This window comes from Bos grunniens, chromosome 2, assembly GCF_055505025.1.
Source record: "Bos grunniens cultivar Pamir isolate PY7600 chromosome 2, Bosgru_T2T1.0, whole genome shotgun sequence".
Taxonomy (NCBI): domain Eukaryota; kingdom Metazoa; phylum Chordata; class Mammalia; order Artiodactyla; family Bovidae; genus Bos; species Bos grunniens.
Genome location: NC_141166.1, coordinates 88,122,832 through 88,142,521, shown reverse-complemented (window position 1 = coordinate 88,142,521; position 19,690 = coordinate 88,122,832).

Sequence of the window (19,690 nt, the reverse complement as noted above, 5' to 3'; positions counted from 1 at the left end):
TCTTCATCTATAAAAGATACATACTAATATTCTCTAAACATTTTTGTGTCATTCTATCTGTTTAAAACGTGAGTGCAGATTTTTGGTCACTGCTTCCATTGAGAGGCTGGGGGGTGGGGGTTGGGTGGGTATATTTACCCTCCATTTAAACTTAGGCAGATTGTGTTTGCTTGGGTCAAAAGAATACAGCACAAGTGATTGTATGCTACCCCCAAAGCTAGGTCCTAAATGGCCAGACAGAGTTCTCATCCTTGGAACACTAAGCTACCATGTAAGAAGTCTGACTACCCTGAGACCACCATGCTGGAGTGACCACATGTAAACCTTCTGGTTGAGTCCTAGTTGAATTATTTTTCAGCCATCCCAGCTCAGGCAACAGATACGTGAGTGAAGAAGCCATGTGGATACTCTGGCTATTCCAGTTCTTGGTTACTGAGTCACTCCCAGACCTGAGTTACCTCAGCCAAGGCCCCAGACAAGATGAACTGAGAACAGTCCCACAGTTCTCTTTCCAAATTCCTGACACATAGAATTCATGAACATAATAAACTATTTCAAGTCCCCATGTTTTGTGGATGGTTTGTTACACAGTGAGAGACAACTGGAATGGAACGGAAGCCACCCAACAGTCCTTTGTATAAAGTAGGTGACCTCAGCATGTTGGTTTCTCTCCCCTTTCCTTCTAAATGTAATATGAGGTTTAGGAGGATGGACATGCCTGCAGATTTTATGGAGTGGTAGGTTTTGAGTTAGGTCTTAAAGATAGCACAGGATTTCAACAGGGAGATGAAAGGGTGTCACAGAGAGACATGCAAGGCAAGGAATGTTGGTGGGAGTAAGCATGACCAGCACTGGAGACTTAGGGTAAGTCTTTAGATGACTCACTGTTAGAAGTATGCAGTGGTCAGCCCTGATTCCTGCAGACAGGAGATAAAACTGCCCAGAGGGAGGAGACTTCCTAAGTAGCCCCTGCTTTATTTTATGCTGAGAAATGAAATGTAGTGATCAGACCTTCCCACCTAGGCCTATCACCAGCCCTCCAAGGCTAGTCCTCAACAGAAGTAAGTCAGACACTGCAGGGCTGCTGGTGTCCTCACACTGGCCCCTTGCTTCTGTCTTGGATGTATTCTTTGTGCCTGCCTTTTCTGCTCCCTTCTCTGGTCTAAATCTCAGGCACTCTTCTTACCCACTCTCTTTTGTTTACTGCTGAAGACTCTCCCATCTCTTTATGGTCCAACATGTTTTTCCTCCTATTTCTTCTGTAGGTGTAGAAATAAAAATGCAATTTTGCCACTGTCTCAAGCTTTACCAAAATATGGACACCTTTTAAAAAGGGAGAGTACTTGTGTGTGCTTGCATATACCCACCATTCATGCTCACCTTTATTTCAGGAGGGGAATTTATACTAAAAACACTGTATTAGATGGCAGTCTTTTCAGAGTGAAGATCACGAATTTCAGGTAAATTATGATTCTTGTCTAAGACAGTTCTCAAGTGAAGATCATGACTTTCTGGTAAATTATGATTCTTGCCTAAGACAGTTCTCATGAGTTACCATGAAGGAATTTTAAATTCTTAGTGTGCAAGAAATCCTTTCCACTTCAGTGGGGCAGCAGAATTGCTACCATGTTAGAATTGAATCTGAGAGCTGTATTTATCGAGCACCCCAGCCGTCTTTCCTTTCCCCACGAGGATGGAGCCAAGAGTCTGAGATTCCCCTGGGAGCAGAATTCAGCACAACCTCATGGCAGAATTTTTGATCCTGGCCTGAGCAGTATTATCAGTCATTACATAGGCCAATTCCAAGGCTCTCCTCAGCTACATAATTTTCTTACTTTATTCTTTCATAAACCTGATGTCTTCTGTCTATAAACAGGGCAAATTTTTCCTGGTGTGTTGAATCATCATGAAAATCCCAGTAACTCTGATGTTCAAAGAACAGACTAGTATGGTGCCACTCTAAAGCAACTCTATATTTTCTTAATAATGCGTCTGTAAACCCTTCTGGCTCCTTCCCTACCCTTGGATAAAATCCTGGCTGAGCTTGGAAGTTATCCTCTTATTTTCAGATAATAAAATGTTTTTAGTCACTTTTGCTGGAAAGAAAAAAAAATCTAGACAGTTCATTTATTAAGTTCAGTTTAGCATAATGATGAAAAATAAGAACCCACACAAAGGTAAAACTTTAGGCTATACAGGAAGAAGGCTAAAAGTGGCAGAGGGGACAGAATAGGGAGCACCTGAATATAGGGGTACCTACATGTCTCAGTGTTATATATCTACCCTTCCTCTCCCAGCTTGCTAACCATGTTTCTGATCTTCATCCACACATTGGCAGCTTGCGGTTGGGGGGTGGGTATGAAAGGAAAGAAGAAGGGACAGGTGAGGTCCTATACAACTCGAACTCTTGTGAGCTGGTATTGGAGCACTGTAGGCTAGGCAGAAGTTTGAAGCAGATTCTCCTGTGGCATGTTTTCAAGTTTTTGAAAAACTTTTCGACAACTCATCACTGAGGATCTTTAGCCTGCTGTGTTCTACCACAAGAGAAGTACATTCTGGCTGGCTGCCTGGGTTACCTTCCTCTGGTCTGGGCATCTGGTGGCTTATCTCCAGCACATTTCTGCTGAGGTTTCCTTGCTCTCCCAGAGGATCCTTGTATTACTTTTCTATTGCTGTAAAAACAAAGTTGATGCTTTTGAATTGTGGTGCAGGAGAAGACTCTTAAGAGGCGATCCAAAAGTCTACAAGCAATAAATGCTGGAGAGGATGTGGAGAAAAGGGAACCCTCTTACACTGTTGGTGGGAATGCAAACTAGTACAGCCACTATGGAGAACAGTGTGGAGATTCCTTAAAAAACTGGAAAAAAAAACTGCCATACGACCCAGCAATCCCACTGCTGGGCATACACACTGAGGAAACCAGAACTGAAAGAGACACGTGTACCCCAGTGTTCATCGCAGCACTGTTTATAATAGCCAGGACATGGAAGCAACCTAGATGTCCATCAGCAGGTAAATGGATAAGAAAGCTGTGGTACATGTACACAATGGAGTATTACTCAGCCATTAAAAAGAATACATTTGAATCCATTCTAATGAGGTGGATGAAACTGGAGCCTATTATACAGAGTGAAGTAAGTCAGAAAGAAAAACACCAATACGGTATACTAATGCATATATATGGAATTTAGAAAGATGGTAACAATACCCTGTATGCGAGACAGCAAAAGAGACACAGATGCATAGAACAGTCTTTTGGACTCTGTGGGAGAGGGAGAGGGGGATGATTTGGGAGAATGGCATTAAAACATGTATAATATCATATAAGAAATGAATCGCCAGTCCAGGTTCGATGCAGGATACAGGAAGCTTGGGGCTGGTGCACTGGGATGACCCAGAGGGATGGTATGGGGAGGGAGGTGGGAGGGGGGTTCAGGATGGGGAACACGTGTACACCTGTGGCGGATGCATGTTGATGTATGGCAAAACCAATACAATATTGTATAGTAAAAAAAAATAATAATAATAAAAGTAAAAATTAAAATTAAAAAAAAAAAAAAAGAGTCCCTTGTACAGCAAAAAGATCAAGCCAGTCAATTCTAAATGAAATCAGTCCTGAATATTTATTGGGAAGACTGATGCTGAAGCTCCAATACTTCAGTCACTTGATGCGAAGAGCTGACTCATTGGAAAAGACCTCACGATGGGAAAGATTGAGGGCAGGTGGAAAAGGGGCTACAGAGGATGAGACGGTTGGATGGCATCATCAACACAGTGGACATGAGTTTGAGCAAACTCCGGGATATAGTGAAGGACAGGGAAGCCTGGCATGCGGCAGTCCGTAGGGTTGCAAAGAGTCAGATATGACTGAGTGAGTTAACAACAACAACAACAACAAAAGTACTACAAACTTAGCGGCTCACAACAACGTAAGTGTATTTTCTCACAGTTTTTGTAGGTCAGAAGTACAGGCACAGCACAACTGGGTCCTCTGCTCAGGGCCTGACTAGGCTGAAATCAAGGTGTTTGCCAGAGTGATGATCTTGGATGTGGTTAGGGGTTCTTTTTCAGCCTCACATGGTTGTTGGCAAGATTTACTTCTTGCAGCTCAAGAACTCCCAGGCTGCATCTTCCAGGCCAGCGGGAGAATGTCTCTGTGCCAGTTTGCTTTCTTTTAAGGCTCATCTAATTAGGTCAGGCCCACTCAGGGAATTTGTCCTTTGATCAACTCAGAGGATTGGTAGTCTGATCATGGGGGTGATATTCCATCACATTCATAGGTCTTGACCAGTAGGGGCAATTATACTAGAGGAGTGGGTTATACAGGAGTGTACCCAAGGGGCTGGGGGGAGCCTAAAGATTACCATACCTCTTTTGGGAAGGGACTACAATTCCTCTCCACTCTGCTGTCTTCTCTCTCATTTGGCACTTGTCTGAAATTCTCTTTCTGTAGCAGTACAATTACTTTCCAGCTATAGCTCTCTACTCTTCTACAGGTTGCTTTAGCTCTGACCCTTTCTGTTTCTCATACATGGCCCAGTTTCCATTTACTTCGTCTCTGGAGACCTCTAACAAGCTCACCAAGTGGTCTCCTTGAGGCCTCTCTCATTAGTACTGAGGTGAGGGTAGAAATTTCCAAAAAATTCCTCGCTCCAATCTTCAATTCTTTCAGCCTTCTCAAATGATTTCTTTATATACCCATGAGTAGGTAAGGGGACAAGTGTCACAAAACAGTTTGAGGACACTTCTTTTGTAAATCCTGCTCAGGTTGTTATCTCACTTTGAAATTTGGGGATAATTGGCACCACTTCAGAGGTCTCAGTAGAAACTGAGACTGAAAGAGTTCCACAACATTCTGGTATTTGAAAAGTATTATTGCTCACTTTTATTGAGTTCTTATTATGAATTACACTCCATTAAGAACATAAAGGGGGGAAACTGAGGCTTACAGGTTAAATTACTTGTTCAGAACCACATTGTTGATAAACAGCAGAGCTGTAACTTGAATCCAGTTCTGACCACCACAGCCCATGTCTTAACCACTATCTGTCCTGTCTTCCTAATATTTTTGTTCCCAACTTTTAATCCCCAAATAATCCCCAGATAATATCACTTGGGTTGCATTGAATTAAGTTGCCTAGTGATAATTAGACTGCTGAGTTTATCATTTTGGTTCTATCTCGTTCATGTGTTATATGTTTATGGGAAATCTTTTGACAAATACTGGTACAGTTAGGGCTGTGTCTTTCCTCTGGAAAACATCCCCAGTGATGTTCTGATCAATTAGTGACAATCAACTGACTGCAGATCTGGCCCTTTGTAACTACAAGGGCAATGAAAGCTTATCAAATTCAGAGTCTGAGAATATGATTGGGCAAAGGCAATCCAAGAAGCACCTTGTTTATATCTCAGGCAATATTCTTATAAGCGCCTAGATTGATTCAGCAGTCTTTGAGCAGGTCACAAGTGGAAATTTTGAGAAATTCTGTTCCATGGATGGAAGGCTAATTGTGTGTGCTGTTGATTTGTTTGTCTTCCCTCTGTCACAACTAAAGAAAGAGCCCACACTTGGATGTGGATATTTATTGAATATATTTCATAACTGCCTCTTTTGAAGCGTCTGGTTGCCTTATGTTGATTCAGAACATTCACCACCCTGCTATACTCAGCTGTTTTTTTTCTGGTCACAGGCAGAATCAACCCACCAAATAGAGCCAAACCTCAGGATTGCAGGATACTCAGTCACTCTCTAGGATGGAAAACGTGTCTTAGTAACAAGAAACTACCTCAAGGCATTTGAAGCGGCCAGCTCTCCTCGGCTTAGGCCAAGGTGGCAGAGAACAGTGCAATGATTGCATTTCTTGTGGAAGGATTTCTGGGGTAACTTTAGTCCCATGGGGATGGAAAGTTTGGGAATGGTACCAGAATAAGATTTAAGACCAAATGTGTAAGCAGAAAGGCGGGCTTGAATAGACTCTTGCTTATTTAGCAGGACACTGAGTGCTATTTGTGAGCTAGAGCTTAGAAATATTCAGGTCTATACCAAAGATGTGTTGTTCTTGATTAGCCACAATCTCTTTTTTTCTGTAGCTTTTCATAGTGAGAATTTAATCTCAGGCTGCCTTCTCTTGTTATCAGATGAAATATGCTCAGGGAATGGAGATTAATTTCAATAGTTGACTAAATAAACCCAGTTAAGAAGATTAATCTGCTCCCAGTGAAGCATGAGCCATACATTCTAGAACAATGCGGAAATGGCTTACTTTGGAAGGTCTGGTTTTATTCCTAAGTTACCTTCTCCATATTTCTGTTCCCTAATTAGGGAAACAGCCCAGAGGAAACTAAAGGGAGAATGGGTTGCCATTTGTAAGGTTTAAATAGTCACTGCAGGCCCATGGATTTAAGTCCATGGAGGAAGGAAAGTGGTGGAGAAACTCTGAGCTTGGATGGGGTTTTGTGGTTAGATATGATGCAACCAGAAATGAGTGTTGGAAGTTATGTTCTCCAGATGGCTTCATGTCTCAGACTAGGCCAGATATATCATTTAATTCCCTTGAGCTGCTATATTAAATATGTCTGGGATAGAAAACACAACTAAGTTAGAAGTCTGTGTAAGAAGAGCTGAGTTCTGGGAAATTCCTTTTCATGTATCTGGTCTCAGCCCTTTGTGGGGGATCTTTCTGGGGAACAAGGTTCCTGGGGAGTGAATGATCACCTTTATCAAATAAAGTCCTTATTGGGACAGTGCTGACAAAAAGAACCTCACCTTTGCTGAGAACTGGTGATATATCCTGAATTTAGTACACAAATGACTGAATGAGAATATATAGAAAATTTTTTTATCCTTGTTTTACAGAATGAAAAACTTGACTCAAAGTGTGGCTACATTGTCCGGGGTTGAGTGAAGGTTTGAACTGCAACAAATCTTCTGAATCCTGTATTTGGTCTAATACTGCACCATTGCAAGAACATCATCATCATAGTTGATATGTACTTAACACTTTTAACATTTAAAACTTTTCATATTTATTTCCTCATCTAAATAAGGTGGGTATAAATGAGATAAGGAGAAACTGAACTATTTGTCTAAAATCACGAAGAAAGTTGAGATCAGTATCAGAGCCCAAGGGCCTGGTGATTGTTTCAGGGAAGTGTACATCAGGTCTTACCTGGGAAATCTGAAGATGAGCCACTTAAGTTGTCAGTCTTTTTCAAGCTAGGAATGTGCTTAGTGCAATACTGTCCTTGAAGTGATATGAGGAGCATTTACTGAACCACTTTGTCCCTTTTCTTGCAGAAGAGGCTTTTTCTGCATTATCTTTCTCCTAGACAGAGGAGCCTAGTGGGCTGCCGTCTGTGGGGTCACACAGAGTTGGACATGACTGAAGCGACTTAGCAGCAGCAGCAGCAGCAAAGTTTCATTCTGGTCACTGTGTTACCCGGACAGAGAAGAGATTGCTGGTCAGAGCTGTTGTGTCCTGCTGTGTAGGCTGTACATTGCACAGAGTCTCTGATGTGTAGAGTGTCTTTGAAGTTGTGCAAATGGCAGCTGTGCCTAGTAGTTGATTCCTCACATTCTGACACTGAGCTGCCCAGAAAGAGCAGCCACTGGGGTGTTGGGAACAAGTTTTCCTTCTTACAGTTTATCAGGCTGAACTTCTACTGAACACATTTCTCTGTCCCTTGGATCCACTAGAGTCTCGTTAGATGCAGAGTTGTTCTGGGCCCTCTGATGATAGATAGAGATGTGTTACTTTGTTGAAGACCCTGGCTAAGACAACGCATTTCCTTGAATATGAAGGGGATCTTCAGGTTCAGTGTTTCCCACTGGCCAAGTAACAGTAATGATTTATTATCTCTCATCTGTCTATCTTCTCTATCTATCCGTCTATTGATCTATTCATCTACCCACAAAGAAGGGGGATTCATTCATCCTAAGGACTATCTGATTATAAGAGTATTTAGCCTTTCCCCTATACTAATCTTGTTTCAGTCTGCAACTACATTTGTTCATGTTCAACTCTCTTGAATAAGAATTGGCAAGATTTTATGGGCTTGCTCACATTGATTATTGATGTAAAACAGTGAACAGAGTAAAATTATGAGGAACCTTTGACATTCTCAAGGACAATATTTGCATTTTCAGGAAATTTGTAAATAGATGGGGCAAAAGAAGAAGCTTTTGTGTCTTTCTCCTCTATATTAACTCTTCTCATTTGATTTCTAAGCAATAACAGAAGGATGGCTGGTAACTTTTTATGTTTAGATTGAAAATAATAACACCCTGTTAATAATCACCTTTGGTTGATGCAGCAGATTAGACTGCTTTATCATTAGGAATGAATCTGCACAGGCTTTAAGGTTTATGAATTATAGACTTTTCACTTCTAGAAAATATTAAAAATAAAATAACCTGGGTTTCTAGGTTTGAAAGATCGTAGTTTGGTCAGAAGTGCCAATTTAATTGTAATCAAAAGGCAATGGTTGTTCCATGATTCAGAAGCTACATTTGTGCCTTTATGAGTAAGAAACAGAAGAATTTAATTTATTAGAGACTGAGAGTAAGCAAACATTCTTGCATGATCGCTTTTATAGGGCTTGTCTGCTGCCTGTGGTTCTGAAAAGTGAATGCACTGCCATTTATTTGCATTAGAAAGAAATAACTCTTCTTACATTTTTCTTTTTTGGTCATGCTCCGTGGCCTGAAGGATCTTAGTTCCTTGATTAGGGATCAAACTTATGCCCCCTGCAGTGGAAGATCAGGATCCTAACCACTGGATCATTAGGGCATTCCTCTTCTTACATTTTTAGACCTGGGTTGTTGCGTACAGGCAAATGATTGAAGAAGTAAGAGAAACTACACTAGCAATGCATGTGTTTGTTTATCTTCCTTTGTAAGGAAGTTTATATTGAAAAGTGGGCTAATCACAAACTAAGTTTGGGGTTTTGTTGATCAGAGTTTGAGCTAGAGCTTCCATGTCCCTTTCCTGGGATTCCATCTCCTATAATGTCCTTGCTGTGTATCTTTGAAGAGGTCCCTTTCTCTGTGGGTCTCCTCAAGTCTCCCTGTGACCCAGAAGGACAATTTTTACAGTGTCTGTTTGGGACAGCAGGGCCAGACCAAAATAGTCCACTCCTGGGCTCTGATTCCTGACCTTTTTGAAATTACAAACACCAGATCTTTTGACTTCATATCACCCTCCCACTCTTAAAAGTGCCATGCAGCACTTTTAAAATTAAAGTGAATTAACACTCTTTGTTTTCAGAATTTGGGACAGTGTAAACTGGGGCTGGAACTCATTGTTTTAAAGATTCTTGGAGGCCAATAGCAGCTTATGTTGACTGAGTTCTTACCTGTGGGTCTGACATTAGGCCAAGATTTATATTCTCTCTTTTACTATCCTGCATGGTAGGTCTTGTTGTGAGTACTGCTTTGAGAGATGATAAACTTAAAGCAGAAAGAGGTTAGATTCATTGCCAAGGTCAACAAGTAGGTATGGTAGTAAAGATTGTATATGACCTTGGAAAAAAAGAATCTGGTCCTACTTCAGGAATCAGGAGGAAGCTTTCACTGTATTTGAGGCCCATGAGAGAATTCATCCTCATGGTGTCTCTTGGTTACTCTGGGGGGTCACCAGACAATATTCTTTCAGCAATAGTTCTCTCTTCCTAATGGCATTAGGACTGCTGGAATTGAGCACAGCTACTGAAACAACATTTCAGGAAGGCATGGAAGGTATTGGAGTCACAAGAAAACATTATTTTTTAGTTATGCTAGACATAAGGGCACAACGAAATAAAATGTCGATTCTCTAAAGGCTTCTAGATAGACTATAAATGTCAGTGAGGCAATCGGATAGTATGTTTTAAGACTGGAACTTCTCCAAACACCTCTTGTTTTAAATTCACACTATTCATTGCAATCATTCATGAGTTAATAACCAAGACCTCCAGCCTGATCACATCCCTGAAATGTGGTTGAATTTCCCAGGTGGGCGTTCTGTAAGTTATTCTCCTGGCTTGGAACAGCATGAATGGAGACAATTCTGAAATGAAATGTCACAGAATTGTTCAACCCACTGCAATAAGAATTTCCTGAGCGCCTACTCTGAGCAAAGATGCAGGACAAAGGTTTCAGAGACAAGCGAGACTTAATCCTTGCCCTGAAAAGGAGTTGTGATCTAGCCTGGGTTTGGGACACATATACAAATAACCCTTTTGCAAGGAGAGAAATGTTGTGTTTCAAGGATCAGTCTTGTCTAGCATCTAAATCATCCTCTGAATGTTGAATTCATAGCTGATGATTCATTAGCTGTGGAGAAGGAGATGGTACTTATGTGGACACTTTCATTTTTCATCCAGTCATTTGTTTATTTAATTGATGGTGGCTCTTCTCCTCAGAAGTTTGTAGCAGATCAAAATATTAATGTTATCAGATGATCAACTATATTGTGTCCACTTTGCCGTTGTTTCTATTTCAGGCATTTGTTTTTCCAGCCTTTTTGAACCTGTCACTCTCTTAACACCTTCAAGGTCTGCCACTATTCTTAGGATAAAGTCCAAAAATGACAGTGTAACCACTACCAACTTGTTTGCTCAGTACACACTCACCTTCTCTTATTTATCAAATACTTCTATATGGCTGAATGGGTGCCAGGCACTGTTCTAAGTGTTTTATATCAGTTAACTCCCTTAAACCCCCAAATAATCCTACAGGGTGGTTGCTGTGTTCCTCACTCTTCTTTCGCAGATGGGGAAACTATAGCACAGATTAAATAGCTTGCTTGAAGTCAGGCAGCTAGTGACCCAGGTGGCCTGAATCAAGTCTGCTCTCAGCTCTTCACTACATTTGTTCTCTCAGAGCTTTACCATCTTCTTACTCATTTAAGAGTCTTCACAGATATGTCCCTTCTGTCTAGAACTGGAGGCCCTTCCTACTCCGGCTCCATCACCACCTGTTTTTCCTTCCTGTCTTCTACCTCTTATGTCAGCCTTTTAGCTCTCAGTTTAAATAGCACTTTTCCCTGACCATTACCTCCAATAGAGTTACTGTTAGAGGAACGGGGACCCCTTCCAGGGCCTGAAACTGGGCTCTTGTCTAACACTCAGAAATGAATTGTCCGAGGAGACACATGTGCTGACAAAGCAAGAGATTTTATTGGGAAAGGGCACCCGGGTGGAGAGCCATAGGGTAAGGGAACTGAGGAGAATAGCTCTGCCACGTGGCTCCCAGTCTTGGGTTTATGGTGATAGGATTAGTTTTGGGGTTATCTTTAGCCAATCATTCTGACTCAGAGTCCTTCCTGGTGGTGCACGCATTGTTCAGCCAAGATGAATGCCAGTGAGAAGGATTCTGGGAGGCGGTTGGACATGTGGTGCCTCCGTTTGACCTTTCCCGAACTCTTCCGGCTCGTGGTGGCTTATTAGTTCCATGTTCCTTACCAGGACCTCCTGTCATAAAACAACTCATGCAAATGGTTACTATGGTGTCTGACCAGGCTGGGCAGTTTCAGTCAGTGTGCTTCCTCTAACATTACTACCATATTACTTACTGTAGAAGCGCCCTGTATCTTTCTCTTATTGCACATAACATATGTGATTAATTATTTCAGTGATGAAGATATCTTTTGTTTCTATTAGACAGTTGTGTAACTTGAGGATAAGGCCATGTCTATGTTTTCTGCACTTGGCACAGTACCCAGCCCACTGTAGGTGCTAAAATAATGTGTGCTTATTACATTTAATTATACTAGATAACTACACTTAAATAAACCATCAGACTGGGGACAGACAAGCAGGGAAACTCTTTGGGGTTGAGGAATGAATGTAGATGCCTGACAGGAGGAAGGCCTGACCACTGGTCCTCCCTTCCTCACTGACTGGCTGAACAGTATTGGATAAAACCCCTACTCTCTTGAGTCTCCTTTTCCTTATATGTAAAATAGGGCCCCAAACAGCTGTGCATCCATCCTAAATGCTATTATGAGGACCACATGAAAGGGGGGAGGAACACTCTGTCTTACCATTTTATTGGTTGTCATGATATTTCCGTATTTACTGAAATGGCATATTTGACTCTGTTTGCTTTCTGTAGGTTGTTCATATGAAATTTGCATAAGAAAAATCAACCAAAGCAGTCTGATCAAGCCTCTGGACTCAGCTTCTAATTATAGGAAGCACCTAGGACAGAGGAACATGTTGAACTGCACCATGAATATGTAGTTAGACAGATCTAGACTATGGGGAATTCCTTGGCTCCAATGCACAGGCACCTTCAATAGACAAGTTGTAAAGAAAACAAAGAGGTGGGGGTGGTGGTGGTGGGAACTATAGATTCGGTTCAGTTCAGTTGTTCAGTCGTGTTTGACTCTTTGTGACCCCATGAACTGTATCATACCAGGCCTCCCTGTCCATCACCAACTCCCAGAGTCCACCTAAACCCATGTTCATTGAGTCGGTGATGCCATCCAACCATCTCATCCTCTATCATCCCCTTCTCCTCCTGCCCTCAATCTTTCCCAGCATCAGGGTCTTTTCCAATGAGTCAGCTCTTTGCATCAGGTGGCCAAAGTATTGGAGTTTCAGCTTCAACATCAGTCCTTCCAATGAACACCCAGGACTGATCTCTTTTAGGATGGACTGGTTGGATCTCCTCACAGTCCAGGGGACTCTCAAGAATCTTCTCCAACACCACAGTTCAAAAGCATCACTTCTTTGGTGCTCAGCTTTCTTTATAGTCCAACTCTCACATCCATACCTGGCCACTGGAAAAACCATAGACTTGACTAGACGGACCTTTGATGACAAAGTGATGTCTCTGCCTTTCAATATGCTTTCTAGGTTGGTCACAGGAGAAGGCAATGACATCCCACTCCAGTGTTCTTGCCTGGAAAATCCCAGGGACAGAGGAGCCTGGTAGGCTGCTGTCTATGGGGTCGCAAAGAGTCGGACATGACTGAAGCTTGGTTATAACTTTCCTTCCAAGGAGTGTCTTTTAATTTCATGGCTGCAATCACCATCCACAGTGATTTTGGAGCCCAGAAAAATAAAGTCAGCCATTGTTTCCACTGTTTCCCCATGTATTTGCCATGAAGTGATGGGACTGGATGCCATGATCTTAGTTTTCTGAATGTTGAGCTTGAAGCCAACTTTTTCACTCTCCACTTTCACTTTCATCAAGAGGCCCTTTAGTTCCTCTTCACTTTCTGCCATAAGGGTGGTATCATCTGCATACCTGAGGTTATTGATATGTCTCCCAGCAATCTTGATTCCAGCTTGTGCTTCCTCCAGCCCAGGGTATCTCATGATGTACTCTGCATATAAGTTTAATAAGCAGGGTGACAATATATAGCCTTGATGTACTCCTTTTCCTATTTGGAGCCAGTCTGTTTCATGTCCAGTTCTAACTGTTGCTTCCTGACCTGCATACAGGTTTCTCAAGAGGCAGGTCAGGTGGTCTGGTATTCCCATGTCTTTCAGAATTTTCCACAGTTTATTGTGATCCACACAGTCAAAGGTTTTGGCGTAGTTAATAAAGCAGAAATTAAAGTGACTTAATTTTTTTTTTTAATGAACCAGATAAAATTAGTGTCTAGGGAAGCACATTTGGGTGATAAGCTTATAAAAATTCAAGAAAAGGAGTGCCATAAAAGTTAGGATATTGGTTATACATTTGGAGAGAGGACACACGAAAAGGTACCTGGGGTGGCTTTAAATTTCTAGGTTTTTGTCTTATATTCATATTCATTATATTCATTATACTGTGCATTTTTGGTGTGTGTGGTTTTTTTTATATCTGCTTTATCTTTCAATAAAATTATTTTTTAAGAAGTTAAAACAATTGAAAGAAGGAACCCAGCCAATGAACAAATAATAATAATATATAGACATAATATGAGACAAAAGAGATGGTTGAAAACTCACAAATATCAGCAAGTTCATACACTGGTGATAGACCAAGTCAGGAATAGGTACTTCAGAAATGGGCCAGATAATACACATTTTAGGCTTTTATGGACTATTCTCCTCTGCCATTGTAGATGAGAGCAACCATAACAAAATGCCAACAATGAGCAGGACTGTGTTCCAGTAAAACTTAATTTGTAAAAAATAGTTCAAGGATTGGATTTGGCCTAAAGGTGCTGATTTCCTGACCCCTATTTACAATTTTAAATCAGAATGCTGTCTGACAAGTCCTCCTAGTGTCTTATAGGTGAAAATAAGCCCAACCTACACCCCAAACTTCCTTTAAAGTAGTTACTAGAGGGGAGAACACAGTTATTCTAATGCTGCTTTGTCTTTCAAAAGGCTTTGAAAAAACTGTCTTTGGGAATTGCCCTCAGAGATGAGGTGACAGTGGTGGCAAGTCTTTTGAAGTTGAATTTGAGTTTTAGAAATACTGTATTGTACCTCTAATCATTCAGAGCTAGTGTTGATGGGTGGTGTTTGATATCAGAAACTTTCAGGGAAAGCTCATTGTGAACTAGAGTTCAAGATGCCGTGTGGTTCATTCCCTTTTATGGAGCAGACACTTTCAAATCCTTCAAATAGTTTCATGCTAAATCTGATAGTCAATCTGCTGTGGGGACAGATTTTTCTTCAGATAATGCTACTGATATCAGAGAAACAAGTTCAGCATCATATTTATTTGGATTTGGACATTATTTTGTTGTTATTGTTTCATTTTGAAGGGCTCTTAGGACTGCCTATTGGAGACTTATGATTTATTTTCTAGTCATGCTGGAAACACAGTGTTTCATCATTGTCTATTACTATCCTTAAAAACAGGGTGTTGTTAATTTTCCTTGATTGATGAAAACATGCTGTCATCTCTGACTAGTCCTACAAATATGTGGTGTAATCTTTACCAAAAAATTGACTGGATTTTTTTTTTCCCACAGTGAACCTACATCTTTCTTTTCTTTTGCTTAATAAATATTTATTGCATAGTGTACAAATTCAATAATGTATATCTTGTGTATTGTATGCATTATATACATATACTGTTATGCATGTTTTTGTATATTTACTTGTATTTTTTTTTAACTGCTCAAATTTCCTTTATTCATACATATAACTCATGCAATCTTCCCTCTTTGGTACTTTTCTTGCTTTAGTTTTTACTTTATAAAAAATTAAAAAATCTTTTTCTGAACCTCTTATCTTTTAGCCATTTTTCATAAGATAACATGATCAGTATCATGTTCATTTTCCCCATACAAATCTTTTTCTTTTGATATTACTTTAACCCCTTGACATTTTAAACAATTTCTACTGGATTACTTTAAGATTTATTTAATTTTGCCCCATATTTGACATTAATGATTTTTATCTAAAAATCATAATATGTAAGTATATGAACCAGATCTATCATGACAGACAGCCATGTGTTACTTTGAGAGCTGACACAAATTGCAACATATCCCTGCCATAATTTTTCCCTTTGCTTTCAGAAACTTTCTGAAATAAACATTCTCACTACTACAGAGTCCCATCTTATATACTGCATCACGATGGTTGGAAAGAACTTGACATAATTAGCCTTTTAAAAATTCACATGAGATATGAGAGATGAATTCAAGTATTTGAAGAACTGGTCATGGGGAAAGTGATTAGATTTTTTCTGTAAATCAGAATTCATAGGTGGAAGCGACAGTGTGCAACTTCTGGGATAGACCTTAAGAAGCATTGCCCGCTTCTGCTTGCTCTCTTGGTCCCCTGCAACTACCTGCTGCAGGATAAAAGCTATGTGGTCTAGTCACCATGTTGCCCTTGCCAACAGTCAGTCAACATGTGAGTTAGGCCATCTGGGACTACTCTAACCAACCATCCCACCAGCTGACCAGACATATAGACCCCCTCTGCTGACCTGTGATCAACTATAAATGCATATTGTTTTAAGTCACTGAGCTTGTGGGTGGTTTGTAACACAGCAACAGCAGATATACTATTCTAATGCTAAGATCTAGCTCAAATACATTTTATATATGTGAAAGAATGACTGTAGTGCACAAACGAAAAATCAGAGCCATCCAAGGACGGGTGGAGCCCTTCAGGAGAGAGTGTGTTTTCAACATGGTCAATGGCATAGACTGTCAGGATCATTTTTGTATCTTAATTCTGTCATCTATTTTTCAATTATCCTCTCCCTGTCAAATGCAGTTTTAGTGTGAAAGTATTTACACACACTTACAAACATCATGTTGACACTATTCAGCCTCATCTCATTAATATTTCCCCAGGGCCCTGTGATGGCAGTGAACGTTAGAGGTACAAGCAGTTGGACTGGTCTGATAGAAGGATCAGTGAATGAATAAATATTAAGAAACTTGGAATTTTGTCTCAGCTCTTATAACAACTGTATAATATGTGCAGACATTTTCATTTAAGCAATATTACACATTTCAAATTTTTCTTCCAGTCCCTCATAACTTATATTTTAAAATTGAAGGAGATGATGTTAATATTTGCCTAATCCCATGGATGGAGGAGCCTGGTGCGCTGCAGTCCATGGGGTCCCTAGGAGTCGGACACGACTGAGCGACTTCACTTTCGTTTTTCACTTTCACACATTACAGAAAGAAATGGCAACCCACTCCAGTGTTCTTGCCTGGAGAATCCCAGGGACGGGGGAGCCTGGTGGGCTGCTGTCTATGGGGTTGCACAGAGTTGGACACGACTGAAGCGACTTAGCAGCAGCAGCAGCAACATATAACATGAGGATTTGGTGAAAATATAAAGAATTAACAGATGAGATATATTTTTGGCAGAGTCTGGTGCTTCCATAACATTGATTTTACTTAAATACTAGCTATTATTAGCCTGAGACCAATGTTGTCATGTTGTTTAGCATACTGTCAATTTTAATTATAATTCCTACTTATGTGGGACACATTCCCCCAGGACCTTGTGTAACTTTCCCTTTTTAAGGCTCTTATTGATGGTTACAGGCTCTTACCAAACCTACTTTATATCTCCATATTAATTTTTGTTGTTTTCCAGTTACCATCAATGAAGTATTCATATTAGTGAGAAAGTAATATAGTATTCATATTATAATTCAATTATAGAGTTAAAAATATTTTTGTCTTACTCTAATTTTATATTGTTTTGTTAAACAAAGTACTCTGTAATATCAGTAGGCTAACTGCTATAACAGAGTTTTATTTTGATAAAAACATATTGATTGGAGAATTGGTTATCTGAATCTTAGGCTTTTGTCATTAAACCACAACATTTTACAGAGGAACCACGCCTCACAGGAAGGGCATTCCACTAGCAGTGTCAACGTGACTCCCCACAAATAACTTCTTGGGTGCCGAAGTTAAGAGTCTTAATCTATACAGTGAAAATTGTGGACATCACAGAACCTATGGATATGAATTCTTCTAATATAGACAGGCTCTCTGACTGTACATTTTAGGCTGCATCAGTTGCCATGTAGATTCATTTTGCCTTGATATTTAGAGAATCTCAGAAGAAAGGGGAAGTTCCCTTAACATGTTCATGAGCTGGGTTTGTTTTTTTTTTGCTATTAATTCTTCAAACTCTGAGTTTTGGATTGGGTGATAGGGGTGGGGAGGACTGGCTTCAGAGCACCTGATGTTGGTTAACTCAGTTTATCATGTGCAAAAATAAATCTGGCTCAAACACTGAACTCTGATTGCTTTTCTAAATAATTCTTTGCCAGCACCAGGCCTCAGATTATCACCTCTCTTCATATCTCACTATTCTTTCATGCTCATTCTGAGCTTTCAGTCATAATAAACCAGCCCTCAGCATGATGCCAAGAGACACATCTTGGAAGAATTTTTACAGCAGTTTAGACCTTAATCCTAGAAGAAGGAAGTGACATCAGGTTCTTTGGACACTCCACCATAATCCCTGCACAGCAACTGATTCCCCTGGACAAGAGACCTGGAAGCCGCTCTTCCCTTACATGACATCATTCTTCCAGAGGCGGCCCCGATACCAAGGTCCTCTCCCCTTCCAGAAGGACCATGCTGCTATTTCTTCCCAGGTCCAGAGTCAGGGCAAGGGAGAAACAGGAGGCAGAAGGGTACAACCCACATTTCCTCTCTTGAGTTCCCAAGAAATCTGTGATTTCAAAGATGATGAAAAAAAGAAAAGAAAAGGATTAAAATACAGATCAGTCATTTTGTGCTAAGCAGGCCAAAAAAGCGTATATAGGATTATTTATTCATGGGTACAAAGAAGCCATCTGAATATTCTAAACACAAATTAAAATTTTAAAAATGCATGAAATGAGATTACAGTGTTTAAACTAACCTTAACTCATATGTAGTCACAGGTATAAACCCGCTTTTGATAATAAATGGTGCTATTATCTTTCTATAAGTTTGCCCTTCCTGATGAAATTATAAATACAAAGGCAGTTTTGTGGCTATATGATATATTCTATTTTACCTCACTATGAATTCCCACATAATTTTGCTTTTGATTGTGCTGAGCAGTTTTAAGAAACTCAGTACAGTAATTGTTAGGACAGGTTAGGAGTCTAGGGTACCTGTCTGATGTAGTAGAGAGATCCTGCTTGACCATTATGGCCCCAATTCTCCCTTCTCCCAGTCTTGCTATGGTACCTTGCATGACTTGGTGGCACTTTTTGGGGGTAAAGGATCAAAGGTCCCAGTATAAATTGTAATGAGTAAAGTGACATGTTAAGGCCACTTTAGCACACATACCTTACTGTTCTGAAAGGAGCTCAGTCCTTAGCATCAAGTGCTGGTGTTCGAATCCTGGCTTTACCGCTTACTACCCATGTGATGACAGATTATTCAGAACCTGAGTTTCATCATCATAAAATGGCCATATTCTTCTGTACCTGCAGGCATTTGGAGATTAAATCAGATGTGCATGGCACACAGAAAATGCTCAACAAATGCTCCCTTTCCGTTCAGTGAACAGGACCCATGGGAATGAGCCCAGACATGTAAGTTATTTTATGAGCAGAGAGGTCAGAGGATCAGGACGATGGTAACACAAACAAGGCTTTCTCTTGTCAGTTGTACAGCACTTGGGGCACCTTTGATCAGGACAAAAGCTCTGGTTACATATGATCTGTCCCCTGAAACTAACTCATTGGCTGGAGCGGGGGTGGGGGAAGGATATGGCCGGAAGGGTGCTGGTGGCTCTGAAAACAGACTTTGCTTATCTTTTACTGATATCTTACGTGGACTCTGGTGATGGTCCATATTTCTTATAGCTTCTTATTCCCCAAAACGTGGAAATAATGCCAAGAGGTTGTATCACCAAATATCTTCTAAGAACCCAGTAACAAAATAATAATGTAATTTGTATGCTGTTAATTTGTACTTCTTCATCTCTGTGATTATCCAAAGGTTTATTTATTTTTTCTGATGCCTGCTTTTTTTCCCCTTCTTGGGCTGCAGAATCTCTAAGTGCTAGAATATTCTATTCCTTTGGCTTCTCTCCAGTCTTTAGACAGAGAGTGAGAACACAGTCAACATTGGCAATTTCCTGTCTGCCTTCCAGCTACCTCTGTGAGGCAAAGATTCCAAAGCCAGATGCTTTTTGTTTTCCTTTATGGTTCTTTTGCATTATCTTTCTCTACTATGTATGTGTGGGTGGATACACAGACATACACACTCTCACACACACATCTCTACTGTGTTCCAGCCACTAGGATAGACACTGGAGGTACAGTGAA